Source organism: Loxodonta africana, chromosome 8, assembly GCF_030014295.1.
Source record: "Loxodonta africana isolate mLoxAfr1 chromosome 8, mLoxAfr1.hap2, whole genome shotgun sequence".
NCBI classification, from domain to species: domain Eukaryota; kingdom Metazoa; phylum Chordata; class Mammalia; order Proboscidea; family Elephantidae; genus Loxodonta; species Loxodonta africana.
In genome coordinates this window covers 66,323,006-66,349,802 of record NC_087349.1, presented here as the reverse complement: position 1 = coordinate 66,349,802, position 26,797 = coordinate 66,323,006, and positions in this window count along the sequence as shown.

The window sequence follows — 26,797 nt, the reverse complement described above, 5'->3', positions numbered from 1 at the left end:
ATAGGGAATAAAATCAACTAGAGTAAGAACTCAGCATATGAAGTTGTGGTCACCAACGAAATAAATCTAAAGAAATCAAAATAAGGAATTAGTAAAGAAAATGTGAAATCACTGAATATCTACAACAACCACAATAACCAAAATAAAGTAGAACTAATAAATTTAAGAAATTGTCATTTTAAAAAGTTAATCTGATGGATAAACTATTAATATATTTTTTTCAATGGTGAGAAATGGAGAAAACACAAATATTTAAAAATAAGGAATTAAGTTGAGTGCCTAAGTGTTCTTATCTGGTGATGTCAGATGGATTCTGGCTGAAAGCAGAGAACACCAGAAAGATACTTACCTGTGTTTTTTTTTTTTTTTTTAAATAATTTTTATTGTGCTTTAGGTGAAAGTTTACAAATCAAGTCAGTCTGTCAAATATAAGCTTCTATAAACCTTACTCCATACTCCCACTTACTCTCCCCCTAATGAGTCAGCCCGCTCCCTCCTTCCAGTCTCCTTTCGTGACAATTTTGCCAGTTTCTAACCCTCTCTACCCTCCTATCTCCCCTCCAGACAGGAGATGCCAACACAGCCTCAAGTGTCCACCAGATACAAATAGCTCACTCTTCGTCAGCATCTCTCTCCAACCCATTGTCCAGTCCCTTCCATGTCTGATGAGTTGTCTTCGGGGCCAACAGAAGGCTTGGGGACCATGACTGCCGGGATTCCTCTAGTCTCAGCCAGACCATTAAATCTGGTCTTTTTATGAGAATTTGGGGTCTGCATCCCACTGATCTCCTGCTCCCTCAGGGGTTCTCTGTTGTGCTCCCTGTCAGGGCAGTCATCGGTTGTGGCTGGGCACCATCTAGTTCTTCTGGGCTCAGGATGATGTAAGTCTCTGGTTCACGTGGCCCTTTCTGTCTCTTGGGCTCATAGTTATCGTGTAACCTTGGTGTTCTTCATTCTCCTTTGATCCAGGTGGGTTGATACCAATTGATGCACCTTAGATGGCCGCTTGTTAGCATTTAAGACCCCAGATGCCACATTTCAAAGTGGGATGCAGAATGTTCTCATAATAGAATTATTTTGCCAATTGGCTTAGAAGTCCCTTAAACCATAGTCCCCAAACCCCTGCCCTTGCTCCGCTGACCTTTGAAGCATTCAGTTTATCCCAGAAACTTCTTTGCTTTTGGTCCAGTCCAGTTGAGCTGACCTTCCGTGTAGTTCTTATCTACTAACTAATTAGTAAATAACCCTCTCCCCTCCCTCCCTCCCCCCCTCGTAACCACAAAACTGTGTGTTCTTCTCAGTTTATACTATTTCTCAAGATCTTATAATAGTGGTCTTATACAATATTTGTCATTTTGCCTCTGACTAATTTTGCTCAGCATAATGCCTTCCAGGTTCCTCCATGTTATGAAATGTTTCACAGATTCGTCACTGTTCTTTATCGATGCGTAGTATTCCATTGTGTGAATATACCGCAATTTATTTACCCATTCATCCATTGATGGACACCTTGGTTGCTTCCAGCTTTTTGCTATTGTAAACAGAGCTGCAATAAACATGGGTGTGCATATATCTGTTTGTGTGAAGGCTCTTATTTCTCTAGGGTATATTCTGAGGAGTGGGATTTCTGGGTTGTATGGTAGTTCTATTTCTAACTTTTTAAGAAAACGCCAGGTAGATTTCCAAAGTGGTTGTACCATTTTACATTCCCACCAGCAGTGTATAAGAGTTCTAATCTCTCCACAGCCTCTCCAACATTTATTATTTTGTGTTTTTTGGATTAATGCCAGCCTTGTTGGGGTGAGATGGAATCTCATCGTAGTTTTAATTTGCATTTCTCTAATGGCTAATGATCGAGAGCATTTTCTCATGTATCTGTTAGCTGCCTGAATATCTTCTTTAGTGAAGTGCGTGTTCATATCATTTGCCCACTTCTTGATTGGGTTGTTTGTCTTTTTGTGGTTGAGTTTTGACAGAATCATATAGATTTGAGAGATCAGGTGCTGGTCGGAGATGTCATAGCTGAAAATTCTTTCCCAATCTGTAGATGGTCTTTTTACTCTTTTGGTGAAGTCTTTAGATGAGCATAGGTGTTTGATTTTTAGAAGCTCCCAGTTATCTGGTTTCTCTTCGTCATTTTTGGTAATGTTTTGTATTCTGTTTATGCCTTGTATTAGGGCTCCTAGGGTTGTCCCTATTTTTTCTTCCATGATCTTTATTGTTTTAGTCTTTATGTTTAGGTCTTTGATCCACTTGGAGTTAGTTTTTGTGCTTGGTGTGAGGTATGGGTCCTGTTTCATTTTTTTGCAAACGGATATCCAGTTATGCCAGCACCATTTGTTAAAAAGACTATCTTTTCCCCGATTAACTGACACTGGGCCTTTGTCAAATATCAGCTGCTCATATGTGGATGGATTTATATCTGGGTTCTCGATTCTGTTCCATTGGTCTATGTGCCTGTTGTTGTACCAGTACCAGGCTGTTTTGACTATTGTGGCTGTTTAATATGTTCTAAAATCAGGTAGAGTGAGGCCTCCCACTTTCTTCTTCTTTTTCAGTAATGCTTTACTTATCCAGGGCTTCTTTCCCTTCCATATGAAGTTGGTGATTTGTTTCTCCATCACATTAAAAAATGTCATTGGAATTTGGATTGGAAGTGCATTGTATGTATAGATGGCTTTTGGTAGAATAGACATTTTTACTATGTTAAGTCTTCCTATCCATGAGCAAGGTATGTTTTTCCACTTAAGTAGGTCCTTTATAGTTTCTTGCAGTAGTACTTTGTAGTTTTCTTTGTATACGTCTTTTACATCTTTGGTAAGATTTATTCCTAAGTATTTTATCTTCTTGGGGGCTACTGTGAATGGTATTGATTTGGTGATTTCCTCTTCGATGTTCTTTTTGTTGATGTAGAGGAATCCAAGTGATTTTTGTATGTTTATCTTATAACCTGAGACTCTGCCAAACTCTTCTATTAGTTTCCGTAGTTTTCTGGAGGATTCCTTAGGGTTTTCTGTGTATAAGATCATATCATCTGCAAATAGAGATAATTTTACTTCCTCCTTGCCAATCCGGATGCGCTTTATTTCTTTGTCTAGCCTAATTGCTCTGCTAGGACCTCTAGCACAATGTTGAATAAGAACAGTGATAAAGGGCATCCTTGTCTGGTTCCTGTTCTCAAGGGAATTGCTTTCAGGCTCTCTCCATTTAGAGTGATGTTGGCTGTTGGCTTTGTATAGATGCCTTTTATTATGTTGAGGGATTTTCCTTCAATTCCTATTTTGCTGAGAGTTTTTATCATAAATGGGTGTTGGACTTTGACAAATGCCTTTTCTGCATCAATTGATAAGATCATGTGGTTTTTGTCTTTTGTTTTATTTATATGGTGGATTACATTAATGGCTTTTCTAATATTAAACCAGCCTTGCATACCTGCTATAAATCCCATTTGGTTGTGGTGGATTATTTTTTTGATATGTTGTTGAATTCTATTGGCTAGAATTTTGTTGAGGATTTTTGCATCTATGTTCATGAGGGATATAGGTCTGGAATTTTCTTTTTTTGTGATGTCTTTACCTGGTTTTGGTATCAGGGACATGGTGGCTTCATAGAATGAGTTAGGTAGTATTCCGTCATTTTCTATGCTTTGAAATACCTTTAGTAGTAGTGGTGTTAACTCTTCTCTGAAAGTTTGGTAGAACTCTGCAGTAAAGCCGTCCGGACCAGGGGTTTTTTTTGTTGGGAGTTTTTTGATTACCGTTTCAATCTCTTTTTTTGTTATGGGTCTATTTCGTTGTTCTACTTCTGATTGTGTTAGTTTAGGTAGGTAGTGTTTTTCTAGGAAGTCATCCATTTCTTCTAGGTTTGCAAATTTGTTAGAGTACAATTTTTTATAATAATCTGATATGATTCTTTTAATTTCAGTTGGGTCTGTTGTGATGTGGCCCATCTCGTTTCTTATTCAGGTTATTTGTTTCCTTTCCTGTATTTCTTTAGTCAGTCTGGCCAATGGTTTATCAATTTTGTTAATTTTTTCAAAGAACCAGCTTTTGTCTTTGTTAATTCTTTGAATTGTTTTTCTGTTCTCTAATTCATTTAGTTCAGCTCTAATTTTTATTATTTGTTTTCTTCTGGTGCCTGATGGGTTCTTTTGTTGCTCACTTTCTATTTGTTCAAGTTGTAGGGACAGTTCTCTGATTTTGGCTCTTTCTTCTTTTTGTATGTGTGCATTTATTGATATAAATTGGCCTCTGAGCACTGCTTTTGCTGTGTCCCAGAGGTTTTGATAGGAAGTGTTTTCATTCTCTTTGCATTCTATGAATTTCTTTATTCCCTCCTGAATGTCTTCTATAACCCAGTCTTTTTTCAGCAGGGTATTGTTCAGTTTCGAAGGATTTGATTTCTTTTCCCTAATTTTTCTGTTATTGATTTCCACTTTTATGGCCTTGTGGTCTGAGAAGATGCCTTGTAATATTTTTATGTTTTGGATTCTGCAAAGGTTTGTTTTATGACCTAATATGTGGTCTATTCTAGAGAATGTTCCATGTGTGCTAGAAAAAAAAGTATACTTTGCAGCTGTTGGGTGGAGTGTTCTGTATAAGTCTATGAGGTCAAGTTGGTTGATTGTAGCAATTAGGTCTTCCGTGTCTCTATTGAGCTTCTTACTGGAAGTCCTGTCCTTCTCTGAAAGTGGTGTGTTGAAGTCTCCTACTATAATTGTGGAGGTGTCTATCTCACTTTTCAGTTCTGTAAAGTTTGTTTTATGTATCTTGCAGCCCTGTCACTGGGTGCATAAATATTTAATATGGTTATATCTTTCTGGTCAATTGTCCCTTTAATCATTATATGGTGTCCTTCTTTATCCTTTGTGGTGGATTTAACTTCAAAGTCTATTTTGTCAGAAATTAATATTGCTGTTCCTGCTCTTTTTGCTTGTTGTTTGCTTGATATATTTTTTCCATCCTTTGAGTTTTAGTTTGTTTGTGTCTCTAAGTCTAAGGTGCGTCTCTTGTAGGCAGCATATAGACGGATCGTGTTTCTTTATCCATTCTGCCACTTTCTGTCTCTTTATTGGTGCATTTAGTCCATTTACATTCAGCGTAATTATAGATAAGTATGTGTTTAGTGCTGTCATTTTGATGCCTTTTTATGTGTGTTGTTGACAATTTCATTTTTCCACTTTTTTGTGCTGAGACATTTTTCTTTGTAAATTGTGTGTTCCTCATTTTCATAGTATTTGACTTTATGTTTGCTGAGTCATTATATTTTTCTTGGTTTTTATTTTGAGTTATGGAGTTGTTATATCTCTTTGTGGTTACCTTAATATTTACCTGTATTTTTCTAAGTAAAAACCTAACTTGTATTGTCCTATATCGCCTTGTTTCCCTCTCCATATGGCAGTTCTATGCCACCTGTATTTAGTCCCTCTTTTTGATTATTGTGATCTTTTACATATTGACTTCAATGATTCCCCGTTTTGAGCTTTTTTTTCTTTTTAAAATTAATCTTAATTTGTTTGTGTGATTTCCCTATTTGAGTTGATATCAGGATGTTCTGTTCTGTGACCTTGTGTTGTGCTGATATCTGATATTATTGGTTTTCTGACCAAACAATTTCCTTTAGTATTTCTTGTAGCTTTGGTTTGGTTTTTGCAAATTCTCTAAGCTTGTGTTTACCTGTAAATGTTTTAATTTTGCCTTCATATTTTAGACAGAGTTTTGCTGGATATGTGATCCTTGGCTGGCAGGTTTTCTCCTTCATTGCTCTGTATATGTCATCCATTGCCTTCTTGACTGCACGGTTTCTGCTGAGTAGTCTGAACTTATTCTTATTGATTCTCCTTTGTAGGAGACCTTTCTTTTCTCCCTGGCTGCTTTTAAAATTTTCTCTTTATCTTTGGCTTTGGCAAGTTTGATGATAATATGTCTTGGTGATATTCTTTTTGGATCAATCTTAAATGGGCTCAATGAGTATCTTGGATAGACATCCTTTCATCTTTCATGATGTCAGGGAAGTTTTCTGCCAACAGATCTTCAACTATTCTCTCTGTATTATCTGTTATCCCTCCCTGTTCTGGGACTCCAATCACACGCAAGTTATTCTTCTTGATAGAGTCCCACATGATTCTTAGAATTTCTTCATTTTTTAAAATTCTTTTATCTGATTTTTTTCAGCTATATTGGTGTCAATTCCCTTGTCCTCCAGATCCCCCACCCTGCATTCCAATTGCTCGAGTCTGCTCCTCTGACTTCCTATTGTGTTGTCTAATTTTGTAATTTTACTTTTAATCTTTTGGATTTTTGAATGCTGTCTCTCTATGGATTCTTGCAGCTTATTAATTTTTCCACTATGTTCTTGAATAATCTTTTTGATTTCTTCAACTGCTTTAACAGTGTCTTCCTTGGCTTTTTCTATAGATTGCCTTATTTCATTTCTGAGGTCATCCCTGATGTCTTGAAGCATTCTGTAAATTAGTTTTTTATAGTCTGCATCTGGCAATTCCAGGATTGTATCCCCATTTGGGAAAGATTCTGATCCTTTAGTTTGGGGAGTTGTAGAAGCAATCCTGGTCTGCTTCTTTATGTGGTTTGACATCGACTGCTGTCTCTGAGCCATCTCTAAGATATTGTAGTGATTTATTTTATATTTGCTCACTGAGTCTTATCTTGTTTTGTTTTCTTTCAATATACGTAGATGGGCTACTAGATTGCTCTGTCTTGATTGTTGTAGCCCTTGAATCACTTATGTCCTATTACCAGCTGGTTTGGGCTGTTGCCAGATATATAAGTCTAAGAGTCCATTCACTATTCTTGAGTAGAATCTGATTTTGGGTCATCAAGTGCGTGGTGCAGACTGTCACCTATCCAACTAGAGAAATAGTGGTGATAGTAGTGGGCACAGATTCTAGTAGCAGCAGGGTTTCACACTCCGGGGCGGGGGGCAGGATGCTGACAGGCTTCCCCCAAGTGCCAGTGAGGTAGGTGTGTGTCTATTCCTAAAGCACTTTGGTGGGTGGACTCTGCAGCTGTACCTTAGGCCCCCAATGCAAGTACCTCTACAGAATGGTAGGCATCACCCTCCTTAGACCCCTAAAAGGCAGGAGGCTAGGTGGTCTGGGGGGAGCTTCAGCCCTCAGTTCCCCGTTGTGGGTCAGTGAGGGCTCTGTTGAATATGCAGAGATATCAGACCTGGGAAACTTGTCTTTCCAGTAATCCGCTAAAACAATTATAGTCAGATCCCTATCAGAATTGCCTTTGCATTATAATAGCCACCTTGTTCCCTGTAGGGATGAAAGTCCGAGACTGTGGATCACATGTGTTTGGCTGGAGCTGGTTCTGTGTTTTTAGTTCAATTAGGGAAGGATTTTTGGTCCCTGGGTTTTTTGTAGCTGCTTCTCTCAGGCCAGGAGAATGTGTTAGGAAAAGACCGCCCCCCCCCAAAAAAAAAAACCACAGCGCACTTCACTCTCTGGCTCAGGAAATTCCAATGTTAATGAAGCTGCCTGGGAAGGGGAGGGGAGGGTTCAGATAAATAGGAGAGAGTAGCACCCCCGAATATAGACAAAGTTACTTATCTTGCTTGGGATGACTGTTTTATCTGAGATTCCCGAGGGGCGTGTTGACTGTGTGCGCTGGCTGGGTAGAGATTTCTCCCAAAGGTCAGGCCCGTGTCCTGTGCTTGTGCTGTCTCAGAAGCTGTGGTCAGTTCCTCCACTCCCAGTCCAAAGCCCAGCGCCAAGGTTCCCCGGCTGGGATGCTGCACTCCAGGCTCCAAAACCAGTCGCTTCCTCCCGGTGACTTCTCCTCCTGTCAGCTGTGTCACTGCGCTGCCTGCGTGCACTGGCTGGGCTTCCCCCGAGGTCACTTCTGGGGGCTAGGGCTGCGTCCCATGTTTGCGCTGTCTCAGGATGCCATGCTCAGCTCCCCTGCACCCAGTCCAAAGCCCGGCGCCAAGGTTTCCTGACTGGGACGCTGGCTCCAGGCTCTGAAAACAGTCGCTGCTTCCCCATGGTTGTTCGTTCTCAGTCTCTGTCACTCAGGTCAACTCTTTAGATCTGTGTTTGATGGTCAGGGTTCGTAGATTGTCATGTATGTGTTCGATTCACTTGTTTTTCTGAGTCTTTGTTGCAAGAGGGATCCAAGTTAGCTTCTACCTAGTCAGCCTTCTTGGCCCCCTTAACTGTGTTTTATTGACTATGCAAAGGCATTCACTGTGTGGATCATAACAAATTACGGATAACATTGCAAATAATGGGAATTCCAGAATACTTAATTGTGCTCATGAGGCACCTCTACATAGACCAAGAGAAAGACTTTTGAACAGAGCAAGGGGACACTTCATAGATTAAAGTCTGGAAAGGAATGCATCAGGGTTGTATCCTTTCACCATGTTTACTCAATCTGTAAACTGAGCAAATAAGCCGAGAAGCTGGAGTATATGAAGAAGAATGAACAGGGCATCAGAATCGGGGGAAGATTCATTAACAACCTGTGATATGCAGATAAAAAAAACATTGCTTGTGGAAGCAAAGAAGACTTTAAGCACTCACTGGTGAAGATCAAAGACTACAGCCCTCAATATGGATTGCACCTCAACATAAAGAAAACAAAAATCCTCACAACTGGACCAATAAGAAAAATCATGATAAATGGAGAAAATATTGAAGTTGTCAAGGATTTCATGTTACTTGGCTCCACAATCAATGCCCATGGAAGCAGCAATCATAAAATCAGACAATGTATTGCATCAGGCAAATCTGCTGCAAAAGGCCTCTTTGAAGTATTGAAAAGCAAGGATGTCACTATGAGGACTAAGGTGTGCCTGGCCCAAGTCATGGTGTTTCCAGTCACCTCATATGCATGTGAAAGTTGCACAATAAATAAGGAAGACCAAAGAAGAATTGATGCCTTTGAATTATGGTGTTGGTGAAGAATATTGAATATACCATGGACTACCAGACGAATAAACAAATCTGTCTTGGAAGAAGTACAGCCAGAATGCTCCTTAGAAGCAAGGATGGACATATTATCAGGAGGGACTCCCCTATGTGTCTGTCAGTTTGTTGTACTGTGGGGGCTTATGTGTTGCTGTGATGCTGGAAGCTATGCCACTGATATTCAAATACCAGTAGGGTCACCCATGGCAGAAAGGTTTCACCGGAGCTTCCAGGCTAAGACAGACTAGGAAGAAGGACCTGGTGGTCTACTTCTGAAAAGAATTAGCCAGTGAAATCCGTATGAATAGTTGCTGAACATTGTCTGATATAGTGCCAGAAGATGAGCCCCCGAGGTTGGAAGGCATTCAAAAGACAACTGGGGAAGAGATGCCTCCTCAAAGTAGAGTTGACCTTAATGACGTGGTTGGAGCCAAGTTTTCGGGTCCTTCATTTGCTGATGTGGCGCAACTCAAAATGAGAAGAAACAGCTGCAAACATCCATTAATAATCGGAACGTGGAATGTATGAAGTACGAATCTAGAAAAATTGGAAATCATCAAAAATGAAGTGGAACACATAAACATTGATATCCAGAAATGGAGTAGTACTGGCCATTTTGAATCAGACAATCATATGGTCTACTGTGCTGAGAATGATAACTTGAAGAGGAGTGGCATTGCATTCATCATCAAAAAGAACATTTCAGGATCTGAAGTACAATGCTGTCAGTGATAGGATAATATCCATACATCTGCAAGGAAGATCAGTTAATACAACTATTATTCAAATTTACACACCAACCACTGAGGTCAAAGATGAAGAAATTGAAGATTTTTACCAGCTACTACGGTCTGGAATTGATCAAACATGCAATCAGGATGCGTTGATAATTACTGGTAATTGGAATGCGAAAGTTGGAAACAAAGAAGGATTGGTAGTTGGAAAATATGGCTTTTGGTAATAGAAATGATGCTAGAGATCACATGATAGAATTTTGCAAGACCAGCAACTTCTTCATTGCAAATACCTTTTTTCACCAACATAAATGACAACTATACACATGGACCTCACCAGATGGAATATATAGGAATCAAATCGACTACATCTGTGGAAAGAGATGATGGAAAAGCTCAATATTATCAGTCAGAACAAGGACAGGGGCCAGCTGTGGAACAGACCATCAATTGCTCACATACAAGTTCAAATTGAAACTGAAGAAACTTGGAACAAGTCCACCGGAGCCAAATAAAACCTTGAGTATATCCTGCCTGAATTTAGAGGCCATCTCAAGAATAGAATTGATATGTTGAACACTAATGACCAAAGACCAGACGAGTTGAAGAATGACATCGAGGATATCATACATGAAGAAAGCAAGAGATCATTAAAAAGACAGGAAAGAAAAGACCAAAGTGGATGTCAGGAGAGACTCCGAAATTTGCTGTTGAATGTTGAGCAGCTAAAGCAAAAGGAAGAGATCATGAAGTAAAAGAACTGAACAGAAGATTTCAAAGAGCCTCTCAAGAAGACAAAGTAAAGTATTATAATGACGTGTGCAAAGAGCTGGAGATAGAAAACCAAAAGGGTAGAACATACTTGACATTTCTTAAGCTGAAAGAACTCAAGAAAAAATTCAAGCCTAGAGTTGCAATAGTGAAGGATTCTATAGGGAAATATTAAATGACACAGGAAGCATAAAATGAAGATGGAAGGAATACAGAGAGTTATCATACCAAAAAGAATTGGTTGACATTCAGCCATTTCAAAAGGTAGCATATGATCAGGAAATGATGGTAGTGAAGGAAGAAGTCCAAGCTGCACTGAAGGCACTGGCGAAAAACAAGACTCCAGCAATTGGCAGAATACCAATCGAGATGTTTCAACAAACAGATGCAAGTGCTCACTTGTCTATGCCAAGAAATTTGGAAGACAGCTACCTAGCCAAATGACTGGAAGAGATCCATATTTCTGCCTATTCTCAAGAAGGGTGATTGAACTGAATGTAGAAATTATTGAACAATATCATTAATACCACACACAACCAAAGAATATTCAAAAGTGGATGCAGCAGTATATTACAGGGAACTACCAGAAATTCAGGCTGGATTCAGAAGAGGATGTGGAACCAGGGATATCACCGCTGATGTCAGATGGATCCTGGCTGAAAGCATAGAATACCAGAAAGATGTTTACCTGTGTTTTATTGACTATGCAAAGGCATTCAACTCTGTGGACTATAACAAATTATGGATAATATTGTGAAGAATGGGAATTCCAGAACACTTAATAGTGCTCATGAAGAACCTGTACATACATCAAGAAGCAGTTGTTAGGGCAGAACAAGGGGATACTGCATGGTTTAAAGTCAGGAAAAGTGCATCTGCGTTGTATTCTTTCACCATACCTATTCAGTATGTACGCTAAGCAAATAATCTAAGAAGCTGCACTATATAAAGAAGAATAGGGCGCCAAAATTGGAGTAAGACTAACAACTGTATTATGCAGAAGATACAACCTTGCTTGCTGAGAGTGAAGAGGACTGGAAGCGTGTACTGATGAAGATCAAAGACCACAGCCTTCAGTATGGGTTAAACCTCAACATAAAGAAAGCAAAAATCCTCACAACTGGCCCAATAAGCAACATCGTGATAAATGGAGAAAAGACTGAAGTTGTCAAGGATTTCATTTTACTTGGATCCACAATCAATACCCACGGAAGCAGCAGTCAAGATATCAAAAGATGCATTGGGCAAATCTGCTGCAAAGGGCCTCTTTAAAGTGTTGAAAAGCAAAGATGTCATCTTGAAGACTAAGTTGTGCCTGACTCAAGCCATGGTATTTTCAACAGCATATGCATGCGAAAACTGGGCAATGAATAACGAAGGACAAAGAAGAACTGGCACCTTTGAATCGTGGTATTGGCTAAGAACATTGAATATACCACGGGCTTCCGAAAGAACACACAAATCTGTCTTGGAAGAAGTACAACCAGAGTGCTCCTTAGAAGCAAGGATGGCGAGACTGAGTCTGGCATACTTTAGACATGTTGTCAGGATGGATCAGTCCCTGAAAGAGGACATCATGCTTGGTAAAGTGGAGGGTTAGCAAAAAAGGAGGAAGATCCTCAATTAGATGGATTGACACAGTGGCTGCAACAATGGGTTCAAGCATAATACCAATCATGAGGATGGTGCAGGGCCGGGCAGTGTTTTGTTCTGTTGTACATGGGATTGTTATAATTTGGAACTGACTGGATGGCACCTGTCTTAGGCTGGGTTCTCTAGAGAAGCAAAACCAGTAAAGTGTATAAATATACAGAGAGATTTATATCAAGGAAATAGCTCATGCAGTTGTAGAGGCTGGAACGCCCCAGGTCCGTAGATCAGACTGGAGCCTTCTTCTCATTCCTGTAGCCTCAGGGGCTGGCGAACACAAAATCGGTAGGTCAGACAGCAGGGCTGTGGCTCACAGGCTTTGAAGACTGATGAATCCCAAGATCGGCAGGCAAGATGGCAGATAAGCTGCTAGCTCAAGTCCCAAGAACTGCAGATCAGACAAATAGGAGCCAGCTGCAGGATACAGACCAAGCAAAAGCCCTCAAGCCTTGCCAGAAGGTCTACCTATATTGGATGCAGGCCACACCCCCAACAAAACTCCCTTTCAACTGATTGTCTACTCACAGGAGATTCCATCATGGAAGCGATCACGTTATTTCAAATCTTATCATGGAGGCGATCACATCATCATAAGACTGCCAAACTACATCACAAGTGCCAAACCACTGAGAATCACAGGCCAGTCAAGTTGACACACTACCTGAAGGATCACAGCACCTAAAAAGAAATAACAACAAGGATTAAGATATGTCTTTGCTTAATATTGTGCACATGGATTTCAAATAACTAAAAAGGAAAATTTCTCTAGGAAATTTAAATTACCAAAAATGACTTCAGAAGGGATAGAAAATCTAACTAAACCATTTCAGAGAAATTTTTAAAAGTTGTCAAAAAGTTGCAAACATCAAGTTCAAACTATGTTTTACATGAAATCTACCAAAAATGTTAAGGAACAGAAAATTCCAAGACTATTGAAGTGATTCTAGAACAGAAATTAACAAACAAAAAAAAAAACTTTCATTTTTTCCCCATTGTTGGCTGCCATTGAATCAGTTTTTGACTCAGAGAGACCCCATAGGGTTTTCGAGGTGTAATTTTTACAAAAACAGAACACCAGCTCTTTTTCCTGCTGTGTATATGATTCCCCGTATTGCGTGATTTTCCTATATGTTATTAAAAAAAAAACCTCTATGATGTTAATGAAGGAGGATGGGCAGCAGTCGGTTAGTGAGGCAGGAGTCAAACTACAAGATTGGATTGTGTCTTCAGGCAATCTCTTGAGCAGAGAGACGGGGGACCTCATACCATGAAGAAAGAACTGCCAGGAGCAGAGCGTGTTCTTTGGGACCCGGGGCTCCTGAATGAAAAAGCTCCTGGTCCAGGGGAAGTTTGATGACAAGTACCTTCCTTCACAGCCGACAGAGAAAGCCTTTCACTGGAGCCGATGCATGAATTTGGACTTCTAGCCTATTAGACTGTGAGAAAATAAATTTCTTTGTTAAAGCCATCCACTTGTGGTATTTCTGTTACAGCAGCACTAGATAACTAAGACACCTGCGGAGTTGCTGGGTGGGCTCGAACTGCCAACATTTTGGTTAGCAGCCAAATGCGTAACTGTTGCATCACCAGGGCTCCTTTTTATACTCATCATAATAATCTTACCAAAATCCAACAGCATAGTAAAACTACATATCAATCTTTCTTGTGAATATTGATCCAAACACAAAATAAGGTATTAACAAACAGAATCCACATTACATTAAAAGAATATATCATGACCAAGAAAAGAAGTAGGGTTCAATATTAGGAAAGTTTGGCAGTTTCTGTGATTTATAGCCAAAAGCCTACATTGTACTTAATGGTGAAACCACTAGAAATATTTTCAATAGGAGAAAGACATTAATATCCATTAGTACAATGATTATTTATCATTGTTTTAGAGGTCTTAGAAGTACAATGAGAAAGGAGAAAGAATTAAGAACAAAGGTTTGAAGAGATGACATAGAATTATCATTATTTACACATATGATTAAATGCATAGCTGTAAAACAGAAGGGAGCTTGCACAAGTCATTACAAACAATAAGTGGAATAGCTGGCTGTAACATTAAGACATACAAATTGGTTATTTTCTTTTGTTCAAGTAGAAGTTATTTTAAAATATAAAAGAATAAAAGAAGCATTTGCTGTAGGAACAAAATGATAAAATACAGTAGGAATAAACTTAACAAGAATTGTTGAAGATCTATATAAAGAAAATTTAAAAGAATACAGGACAAAACAAGAATTGAGCAAATGATAGATATATCATGCTCTTGGACAGGAAGTCTTAATATTTTAAAGGTAGCAAATCTCCCTGTATTAATCTATACATTAATACCCAAATGAAGTGAATGCATGGATAATTTTTAGGTCAACTATAATTAAGAGAAGATTTATTAGGTGAGGTTAGTTTTACAAGTTATTAAAATATAATGCTACATTAATTAAAGCAAATTTTTACTGGTACGTGAAAACAGAGCATCAGTGTTACAAACAAAGAGTTGGGATGTGTACTAAAATACTCAAAATGATATGGCTTGTTATAAAAAAATCATTTCAAATTCATGCAAAAAAAAAAAGAGATGATTTATTCAATAACAGTGATGAACAATTGCCTAGCCTTCTGGAAAATAATAATTAATTCCAACTCTAGTCCTTATACCAAAATGAAATCCAGTAGGATCAGATATTTAAATATTATAAAAGGAAACTGTAATGATACTAAAAGAAATTATATTAGTACTTTAAAAGTAAGCTTGGAATGAAAGAAGTATTTTCAAAACATGATACAAAACTTAGAAGTCATAAGAGATCATGGATTTGTCTACAAAAGAGTTAAACATATGTGCATAATTATAGACTATAAATAAAATCAATAACAAACTGAAAAGGATATTGGTACAACTGGTTACTACGCTCCCTGCCAAGTGGAAGGGTGGAAGTTTGAGTCTACCCAGAGGTGCCTCGGAAGAAACACATGGTGATCTACTTATGAAAAGTCAGCCATTGAGAACCCCAGGGAGCACAGTTCTGCTTTGAACATGAGGGGTCTCCATGAGTCAGAATCGACTCCGTATTAAGCAATAACAATGAAACTGGGGAAAGGACATAAGCGGGCAGTTTATAGAAAAATAAATTCAGCTTTTAATGAATACACTCTCAGCCTTGTAACCATTAAAGAAATATTCATGAAAACAAAAATAATATAAAATTTAAACCCATCAGATTGAGATCTATTAAACTATACATGCGTGTACGTTTGTATCCGCATGTGATAACCCTGGGGGAAATCATCATGAGATGTTAATGTAGTTGCCTCTGTGAATATTATTCCTCAGGGTGGGATGAACACATACTTTTTACTGCACATTCTATTTTATATTTAATTTTTTAAGTCATGTGTGCATTACTTTTAAAGAATAAAATAATTATTTCAAAACATAAATTGAAACCTGAGAAATTAAATAGATTAATGTCATACAGTTAATAATAGCACATGTTTCATTCAAACCTAGGGCTACATAAATTTGAAAAAAAGCACATGAATAAATTGTTGGCATTAATTCATATTACTATTTCTAAGCTCTAATCCAACCTGAAAAGGTTCCTGTGTATATGGGCTCTCTAAGAAGAGGCATGTGAACACTTGTTGGGAGGTTGGTGTTTTTGCTTTCTATACTGCTTTCTTTTTTGATTCTACTAATAAAGATAGGAAGCAACCTGTGATACCTTTATTTTTAACAAGCATCTCTAATAGATCTGGGTTTTTTTTTTTTAAGCCTTTCAATCAATTTTCCTTCATTGGTGAAATCAGCACTTTGTCTCCCTCTCTCTCTTTCTTCCCTTTCTGTGTGTGAGAATAAGTGTTTGAAATCACTACTTAAGATTTGGGCTACAAATTTAGACTACTAAATTGCAAAACTTAAACTGAAAATAAAAATACATCTTGGTGTACTACTTGGTTACAGTGAGTTCAGGTGTTTTGAAGGAATTTCTGTCTGAACATTCTAGAGTGCCTCTATGGACTGAATCAGGAAAATTTACTTTTTTCTTCTTTTCTTTTTCTCCTTCTTTTAAATCACAAAACCCACTTCTAAATTGTGCCTCTCAGAGCACTGACCTTTAGATTATAATGGCTTCCTTGGGGCCATTACAACTTATAGGGCATATACCTTCTCATCTTTCAACCTGCAAGTAAAGGTTACAAAGTTTTAGAGCATAAAGTACCTCTTTACTTGTAAATTCACTTTCCCCACCACAAGTCAAAACCATTAGCCTACTTTGGAAACTTTGAGTATATGAAATGGCATTCTTTAAAATCAAATTAAACTTTGAGCAGAAAAGGGGCTTTTTAAAAAGTATAATATCCTAGGATGATAGGTTTGACTGAAAGCCTAAAGGCCACCTAGTAAAACCTCCTGCTCTGATTAGGATTCCAGGCCTGTTTTCTAACAGTTTGTGGGGTGGAAGGACTAGCTTTCATTTTGTTTAATCTGTCCTTCTCTGCATCAAAATTTAAAGTAATTATCTAAGTAGTGGAATCATCAGCAATTTTTTTTCTTTTTTTATTTATATTTTCTAATGTTTAAATCAATAAACATATATTATGTTTAAAAGGAGCCCTGTAGGCACAAACGGTTAAGTGATTGGCTGCTAACTAAAAGATTGACTGTTCCAACCCACCCAGTCACTCCAGGACAAAGACCTGTTGATCTGATTCCCTGTAGATTACAGCCAAGAAAGCTCTGTGGTGCAGTTTCCACTCTGTCACATGGGGCCGCTATGAGTTGGAATCAACCCAACGGCACCCAACAACAACAATTATGTTTAAAGATCTAAAGTTTAAATACAATGTTAGTTTAGAAATTTGGAAAATACAAACATGAATAAGGATGATAAACAGAATCACCATTTAAATTTCAGTGCTTATCTTACGTACACACACATACACACACAGACACACACCCCTATATTATGATTAATCGACAAGTACTTCAAAAACTCTCAGTAGCAGTCATATAAAAAAGATGGAAGGTTTTGTCTCTCATATTTCAAGCCCAGAGCTGGTTGGTGGCTCTGCTCCATGGGATTCTTCTACCTTATGGTTCCTTTGTACATGGCTCCATTTCCCCAGATCACTTAATGATTCAGGGTAGAAGCTCCAGCTATCACACTCACATCCTAGTCAGCAAGATGGAGGAAAGGGAAAGAAAAGAATATGACTCTTCCTTTTAATGAGAATTTCTAAAGTTAAATATGCCACTTCCACTTATGTGGTAATACCCAGAACAGGCACGTGACCGCATATTCTTTTGAAAGGGGGGGTCTGGGAAATGCAATGTTTTCTCTGGAGGGCTATGGCCACCTAAAAGTCCCATGATAGGTTTCCTGCTTACTAAGCCCCATTGCTTCTTTTAAGGGTACTCATCCTCAGACTGCTCCCAACATGGGATGTAAAATTTTAAGACCTTATCTTTATTCTATCCTGCTCTACAAAATCATGACACAAAGGTCAGCTTTAAGACAGTAAAATTGAAACCTCTGATAGAATGGGAAAATTTTTAGAAAAAATAAATCATCAAAATTGACTCAAGATGAAATAAACCAAAAAAAAAAAACAAAAACAAAGCCATTGCCGCTGAGTTGATTCCTACTCATAGTGACCCTGTAGAGCATAGTAGAATAGTCCCATAGGGTTTCCAAAGAGCGATTGGTGGATTTGAACTGCTGACCTTTTGCTTAGCAGCCTAACTCTTAATCACTACGCTATCAGGGTTTCCCAAGATGAAATAGAAAATAGTAAATAAATCTAAAAAGTGGAATTTATCATTGACTATCTACCCCCATTCCTACACCCAAGAAAAGACTTCCAGCCAAAACAGATAATGTTACCAAACTCTGAGTACAAATAATCTCTATTTTACACAAGCTGTCTCAGAGACTGAAAAAAGAGGTCAAGTTGCTCCACTCATTTTATGAGGCTAGTATAACCTCTATACCAGTACTTGGTAAGGACAGCATAACAAAATAAAATCAGAGATGAAAGGCAGTAGTGAATTTAACTTAAGCTTGTAAAGTGCCAGAAAAAAGAGAAAAAAAAACTGAGATTTTTATCAGATTTATGTTGAATTTATAGATCGATTTGGGTGGATCTCTCTCTGTGTGTAGAGGAGTAGTGTTGAAAGGTTTGAATTTTTTTTTTTTTTCTCTTTCCACACCTTCCACCTCCCCCTGACCCCAACTACGTTGTAAGTTAAACATTCTGTGTCTATTCATTTAATAGTCACGCTAGTTACTTTAGCATAGGTACTTAACAAAGTCTAAAGTTGGTCAGTATGTTTATCCTCTTTTTCAACAGTACAAAAAATTTAGAATACTCTATCTCTGATCATCCCCTGTAGTACTATAAATGATAGTTGGCAAGAATTTTAATTTTTCTCCCATAAATTAGCATGATTATTTGTATGTTTATTGGTTAGTTTTGTGAGCATATTTAGTAATTTTTTGCTTGTGATATTTGCATCTTAGATTTTCCATTTGAGATAATTTTCTTTCTCCTTAAAGTACTATATACTGTGTATATTTTCTTTAATTCCAACTCTGTTAGCAGTATATTCTCTGTGATTGTGTGAAATTTTCTTAATTTCTTCACCTTACTGAAAGACAGTTTTGCTGGGTATACAATTTTAGGTTGACAGTTAATTTCTTTCAATGTATTTAAAATACTATTCTCCTATGTTCTGCTTCCACTATTGCTGGGAGAAGTCAGCTTTCAGCCTAAGTGCTGTTTTTGTACGTGTTCTGTCTTTTCTCCAAGGCTGCTTATATATCTTATGTCTCTCTTTCTTTTAGTTTGTGTGGTGGTTTTTGTTTTTATTTTTAAGCTTACCTGATATGCACAGATGTAAGTATCATTTTATTTATCATGTTTGGCATTTATTGTACTTCTTCAATCTAAGAAATGGTATCTTTTCATAGTATTAGAATATTTGCAACAATTAACTCATTGAATATTTATTCCTTCTCTCCTTATGACGCTCCAGGTAATTCATATTCTATTATTTATGCCCTAAACCTCTCATATTATCCATGGCCCTGGACTGTTTTGATAATTTCTTTGGAACTGACTTCCAGGTCATTGATTCTCTCCTCAGCTATTTAATCCATTCATTCAATTTTTAATCAGGTATTGTATTTCTCATTTCTAGAAGTTCTATTTTCTTCTTTTTCAAATCTTCTTGCTTGTTTTTTAAGATATTGTATTCCTTCCTGATATTTTTAAGACATTTTTTAAAAATCTCTTTAAACATATTAAACCTAATTATTTTATATTCTGTCTGATAATGTTAACATCTGAAATCTTTCTCTTCTTCTGCTAGATTACATCCACGTGATATGGATTTCTTGGATGTTTTATAATTTTTACCATGAGTAACTTGCTTTCTGTTGAACTTTTAGGGGGACTTATTTGAACCAGGAATGAAACTGGCTCCTCTAGAGAGGATTTGCATATGCTTCAGAAAGAGTCTTAGCCTCGGCTGTTGTTGTTTGTGGTTTTGTCTGTTTGCTTGTTTGTTGTTGTTTTGTTTGAATGTTTCTCATTTGGACCTTCTTAAAACATGAATTCAAATAAAAATCATCGTAAAGTAACTTGCGGCAAGAAATTCTTACGGGAGATTATTTTTTCCTCTCTACGCAGTGACAGATCTAAGACAGACATGTTTTCTCACCCTTTTTCTGTGGTGGGGTTTTGCTTATCACGTGCTCTTATACTAAGGGTGTGACCTTAAGGGGACATTTTTTGTGGAGATCTCCTATTGGATTCCCCGCTTACAACTGGCCTCAGGCTTTTCTCTTGTCTCCTGCATCCCTTGCTCCTGTCGAAATGGAAGCTCAAAGTGTCCAGGTATGTCAGAAGCCCTAGGAGAAGAGATAGCTTTGAAATTCACTAACTTCCCAGGGTTCCTGCTTTCATTTGCTTTGGGGATAAACAGATTCTTTATTTTCATGTTAGCTCAATGATTCATTTCAATGCATTTCTAAAAATATTTTCCCAGAATTTTAGCTGTTTCCCTTGAGGTCTAATCCGCTGTATTTCTGGATATGGAAGTTACAGGTATTCCATTTTGTCTTAATGCATCTGTTTCAATTTTTATTGCTCTTAAGCATATCAATTATATGTATATTTGCTCTCTGTCCTTTGCCTCATTATCAATCACTTATTTCTCATTTACATTATTTTTATTTTCCCCACTGTATTTTATTAGAGCTGCTCGTGTTTTTCCCATCACTCTTGTCATAATTCTTAGCATTTTCAATATCTAAATAGAAAATCCTTCCAATACCCTGGACTCTCCTTCTTTACTTTCCTCTTCTCTAGTGATCTTTTCCCCCAACTAAGCCACGCATTTCTGTGGCTGTATCTTAACCTTATTTTTACCAGTAACTGGAATTACTCCATAATCTCAGTTTAATCATTCTCCTCTGCCCCTCACCTCATCTTTCTGGCCCATTCCCTCTAGTATTCCATTTTAATTATTCTTCCATTGTTTTGGTATCTACTAAGTCTATGATTATATAAGCTTTTAATTATCTCTCACCACCCCCTCTCATCCCCCATATTCCATGATCTGACGTTAAAATCACCGTGTTGCATAAATCTCAACTCCCTGTTCCTTTCTGGCTTTGACAAATTTCAACCCTGGTAAATTCCAATTTCTCTGTACTCTCCATGTTCTGCTGTATAGCTGAACTTGGCTGCAGGAAAATGTGCTCATATTGATTGGTCTTACTTTAAATTTATGACCCTTAACATTAAGAGGTTTGTGCTCTCTAGCAGTCATAGTAACCAAACCAAACCCAGTGCCGTCGAGTTGATTCCGACTCATAGTGACCCTATAGGACAGAGTAGAACTGCCCCCATAGTTTCCAAGGAGCTCCTGGCAGATTCGAACTGCTGACCCTTTGGTTAGCAGCCGTAGCACTTAAACACTACGCCACCAGGGTTTCCAGCAGTCATAATACATTTCCCAAAGTCTAGATTACTATTTTATCTTTTCTTCCCTGTCCTTATATGTCCAACACATCCTTCCCCATCCTTACTCTTAGTGATGATCTTGTTATTTTGCTGGAAAAATAAAAGCAATCAGAGTAGGCCTTCCAAACTCTCCCAATGCCATTCTACCTACCTACTTGCATCTAGACCCCATAGCCTGCTTTCCTTCCTGTCAAGTATAATAATCTGTTCTAGGGCCATTCTTTCCCACAACCCCTCTTATCTACTTGATGGCATATCTACAACAAATTTTCTCTCTCCAGCATCATCATTGTCCCCCTCCTCTACTGTGTCATTTTAATCTTTTCCATCTTAGTCAGTTTTCTGTTTAACAGCCAGAGCACTGGAAGTGTAAATCAGAACGTTTTACTCACTACTTATATAACCCTCCAAGGGCTTTCCTTCATATTGGGGATAAAATCAAAACTCCTTAACTTAGTTTGCAAAGTGCTTTGTGACCTGGCCCTTAACTCTCTGTTGAACCTCATCCTGTACCACTTTCCCTCTTGCTCACTATATTGCAGTCACAGTTGTTCTTAGATGCTGTCCAGTCTGTTTCAACTCACAGCAACCCTATTTACAACAGAATGAAACACTACCCAGTCCTGCCATCCTCATGATCTTTGTTATGCTTGAGCCCATTATTGCAGCCACTGTGTCAATCCAGCTCATTGAGGGTCTTCCTCTTTTTTACTGACCCCCTACTTTACCAGGCATGATGTTCTTCTCCAGGAATCGGTCCCTCCTGAAAACATGTCCAAAGTATGCGAGATGAAGTCTCACCATCCTCGATTCTAAGGAGCATTCTGGCTGTACTTCTTCCAAAACTGATTTGTTGCTTCTTTTCACAATCCATGGTATATTGGATATTCTTTGCCAACACCATAATTTAAAGGCATCAATTCTTCTTCAGTCTCTCTTATTCATTGTCCAGCTTTCATATGCATATGAGGCAATTGAAAACACCATGGCTTGAGTCAGGCACACCTTAGTCCTTAAAGTGACCTCTCTGTTTTTTAACACTCCAAAGAGGTCTTTTGCAGCAGATTTGCCCAATGCAATATGTCGTTTGATTTCCTGACTGCTGCTTCCATGGGTGTTGATTGCGGATCCAAGTGAAATGAAATCTTTGATAATTTTAGCCTTTTCTCCATTTATCATGATGTCGCTTATTGGTGCAGTTGTGAGGATTTTAGTTTTCTTTACATTGAGGTGTAATCCATACTGAAGGCTGTGGTCTTTGATATTCATCAGTAAGTGCTTCAAGTCCTCTTCACTTTCAGCAAGCAAGGTTGTGTCATCTGCATATCGCCTTCCTCCAATCTTGGTGCCCCATTCTTCTTTATATAGTCCAGCTTCTTGGATTATTTTCTCAGCATACAGATTGAATAATTATGGTGAAAGGATAAAACCCTGACACACACCTTTCCTGATTTTAAACCACGAAGCATCCCCTTTTTCTGTTCAAACGACTGCCTCTTTATCTATGTACATGTTCCTCATGAGCACAATTAAGTGTTCTGGAATTTCCACTTTTTGCAATGGTGTCCATAATTTGTTATGATCCACAGCTGAACCCCTTTGCATAGTCAATAAAACACAGGTAACATCGTTCAGGTAAACATTCTCTGCTTTCAGCCAGGATCCATTTGACATCAGCAATGATATCCCTGGTTCCATGTCTCTGAATCTGGCTTGGATTTCTGGCAGTTCCCTGTTGATGTAGCTGCTTTTTTGAATGATCTTCAGAAAATTTGTGTCAGTTTGTCATACTGTGGGGGCTTGCATGTTGCTGTGATGCTGGAAGCTATGCCACCGGTATTTCAAATACCAGCAGGATCACCCATGGTGGACAGGTTTCAGCTGAACTTCCAGACTAAGGCAGGCTAGGAAGAAGGACCTGAAATTAGCAGTCTTCCTGCTCTATAACTTTTGTTTCTAGTTTTGCCCTCTACCCATAATGTTCTTTCGCTTGATATTCATACAGGTGTCTCCCTCCTTTCATTCATATTTTGTCTGAAAGTCATGTACACAAAGAAGTTTTCATGATCACTCAATCCAAAGAGACACTCTCCATCATATCCCTCTATTTTAATTCTAAGTGTAGCAGTTATCACTCAGTATGTGATGTTTTTCCTATTTACTGCTTATTGCTGAATTTTCTCTCTCTCCCCGCTAAACTTTTAGTTCCATTATAGCATGAGTCTATATGTCGATAACACTATATTCGTAACACCTAGAGCAGTACTTTATATTAGATGTACAATAAATATTCAGTGAATGAATGAAAGATGATTGAACGGGAATTTTTCTAACCTACTTTTAACAAGTTTCAATGCAAGTAAGTTAACCTTCTCATATCATATATGTTCCATTGACTTGCTTTAACAAATTAATGTGATTTTAAATTTGTATTATATATTTCAAAGTCATTACAACAAAGGAAAAATGGCTTTCCATTCCATTCTCTATAAACATTGACTAGATCAACTATATGCAGTCCATAGGACTTGGATAGACATTTGATCATTATTAGAACTAGTATATGTTTTCACTAAACAGTGAATAATTGTGCCTTTCTTATTCTATGCTATGGATGCAAAAACAAAGCACCTGTAAGGGTTCTATCCCCTTTAGTGGATGATGATAATCCAAATGGATTACTTACGTTTCCAGCTAAGGTGCTAAGGACGTTGTAAATGTAACTTGAGATATTCATACCACCATAGAACTTCCCCTCCTACCCACAGAAAGTGAGTCTCCACATACTTCAATGTCTCCATCTATAGCACATCTTTGATGTTTCACATTTTATATTCCCTTCAGCTGAGTATGGAAATGGTTAGTTATTTAAATAGTTCCAAAGCTACTGTTAAGTGAAAATACTTAAATGTGGAACAGATGTTCAAGTGCTGGGGCAATAAAGATATTATTTAGGGCAGCTGAAAAACAGATAAAAGGGCAGGGGAGATCAACTCATGATGGATGAGCACCTATGGCCAGAGCAACTACAGGGAGAAGCAGCAGACAGCTGTAGGCATCGAAGAGTGTGGGAGTCTGCCATTTTATAAGGGGACCACAGTTTTTCTAGTATAGAAAAAAGACCATGAGCCTCTGTTTCTGATTGCCCCATGCTGATGGGATGGGATATCTATTAGAGCAAGAGAAAGTCCCATACTTGCAATGATAATGAACAATGATGAATCCGCGAAACACCTCACGACACAGGTGAATCTGGAGGGTATTATGCTGAGTGAAATTAGTCGCAAAATGACAATCATTGTATGATAGCACTATTATAATTACTCGAGAAAAGGGTGAAACACAGAAGAAAACATTCTTTGATGGTTATGAGGGTAGGGAGGGAAGGAGAGGGGAATTCACTATATAGTAGATGAGAATCATCATAGGTGAAGGGAAGGACAACATACAATACAGGGGAAGTCAGGACAACTGGACTAAACCAAAAGCTAAGAAGTTTCCTGAACAAAATCAAACACTTTGAGGAACAGAGTGGCCAGGGCAGGGGTCTAGGGACCATGGTTTTAGGGGACATTTAGATCAATTGGCATAACAAAGTTTATTAAGAAAATGTTCTGCATCCCACTTTGGTGAGTGGCATCTGTGGTCTTAAAAGCTTGTGAGCAGCCATCTAAGATGCATCAGTTGGTCCCAATCCACTTGGAGCAAAGGAGAATGATGAACACCAAAGACACAAGGAAAATATTAGCCCAAGAGACAAAAGGGCCGCATAAACCAGAGATTCCATCAGCCTGAGACCAGAAGAACTAGATGGTGCCTGGCTTCTACCGATGACTCCCCTGACAGGGAACACTACAAAGAGTCCCTGATGGAGCAGAAGGAAAGTGTGGAGCAGAACTCAAATTCATGTAAAAAGACCAGACTTAATGGTCTGACTGACACTGGAGGAACCCCCAAAGCCATGGCACCTAAATGCTTTGTTAACCCAGAACTGAAACCATTTCTGAAGCCTACTCTTCAGACAAAGGTTAGACTGGACTATAAAACATAAAAGAATACTCATGAAGAGTGTGCTTCTTAGTTCAATCAGATGCACGAGACCAAATAGGCAGCTCCTGTCTGGAGGATGAGAAGGAAGGAAGGGACAGGAACTGGTTGAATGGACACAAGAAACCCAAGGTGGAAAGGGGGAATGTGCTGTCACGTTGTGGGAATTGCAACTAATGTCACATACAATGTGTGAAAACTTTTGTATGAGAAATTAACTTGAGCCTTAACTTTCACCCAAAGCACAATAAAAAAAAAGTGCTTAGAAAAAAAAAGGGGAGAGAGAGAAAGAGAAAGCCCCAAAGCAGTTTGCCAAATTGTTTCTCAAAATTTGCTGCATGTATTGAGTGGATGAACAAACAGGACTTTAACTCGCCTTGTCATCTCCATTGCTTCATCCTGAGCAGTTCTGCAGAATATTTCATTCAAAATGATAAATGGTTTGTTTTATGGGATTTTAGAAAAGTGTTCTAATTATCTCAAAGAATTAATGTAGAAAAATCGCCATGAAAGCTCTAATTTTTTTTTTTTTTTTTTTTTAAGAGTAATCGGCATTTGCCCTAGGTTTAGTAAATTTTAAGTCCACAGTAAAAAAAATTCTGTGTGCTGGCTTAGGAATAGACCACTGTATCAACTGAATAAGGAGCACACAATCTACTAAAAATATATAGGAATTATTATGTAATAGGGTGTTATCCCAGATCGAGTAGAAAATAATAGTAGATTATCCAATATAAGTAGCCCCTTGGTACAATTTCCATATGGATTAGTAATTTAAGTATAAAAAATAAAATCCTATAAGTACTTGAATAAAATATAACATAGTTGAGTATATTTTTAAATTTAAGATAGAAGTGATTAGAAAGCTATTCAAGGCACCAAAACCTGAAATGTTTAATAATTTTAACTATATAAAAAAGTAAAGATGCCCATATGGCAAAAACATTAAAATTGAAAGGCAAACAAGAAACATTTTGGAGCATATAGGTAGACAGAGAGTTGATATTCTTGATGTATCAAGTACTTTAGTACTACAGAACTAACAGCCAAATAGAAAACTGTACCAGAAGACATTAATTGGCACTTTACTAAAGAAAAGTAAATAGCCAATAAATAAATAAATAGGTGGAAAAAAAACTAAACCTCACTATTAATCAAAGACATGTTTATTTAAAAATATTTCCTTAAGAATGCCCTGTTTTAGGCAAGGTCACAGAAGCTCCACAGACACATCCAATTGTGAGATCGAATTGCTGGGCTGGGAGCTGTGGGGACCATGGTCTCAGGGAACATCCATCTCAACTGATATAACATAGTTCATAAAGAAAATGTTCTACATTCTACTTTGGTGAGTACTGCCTGTGAATGGCCATCTAGGATACTCTGCTGGTCTCACTCCTTTGGGAGCAAGAGAGAATGAAGAGAACTAAAGACACAAGGAAAAGATTAGTTCAAAGGACTAATGGACCACAACTACCACAGCCTGCACCAGACTGAGTACAGTACAACTAGATGGTGCCCAGCTACCATCACTGACTGCTCTGACAGGGATCACAATAGAGGGTCCAACTCCAAGAGTACGGCCCCCAGACACCCTTTTAACTCAGTAATGACGTCACTC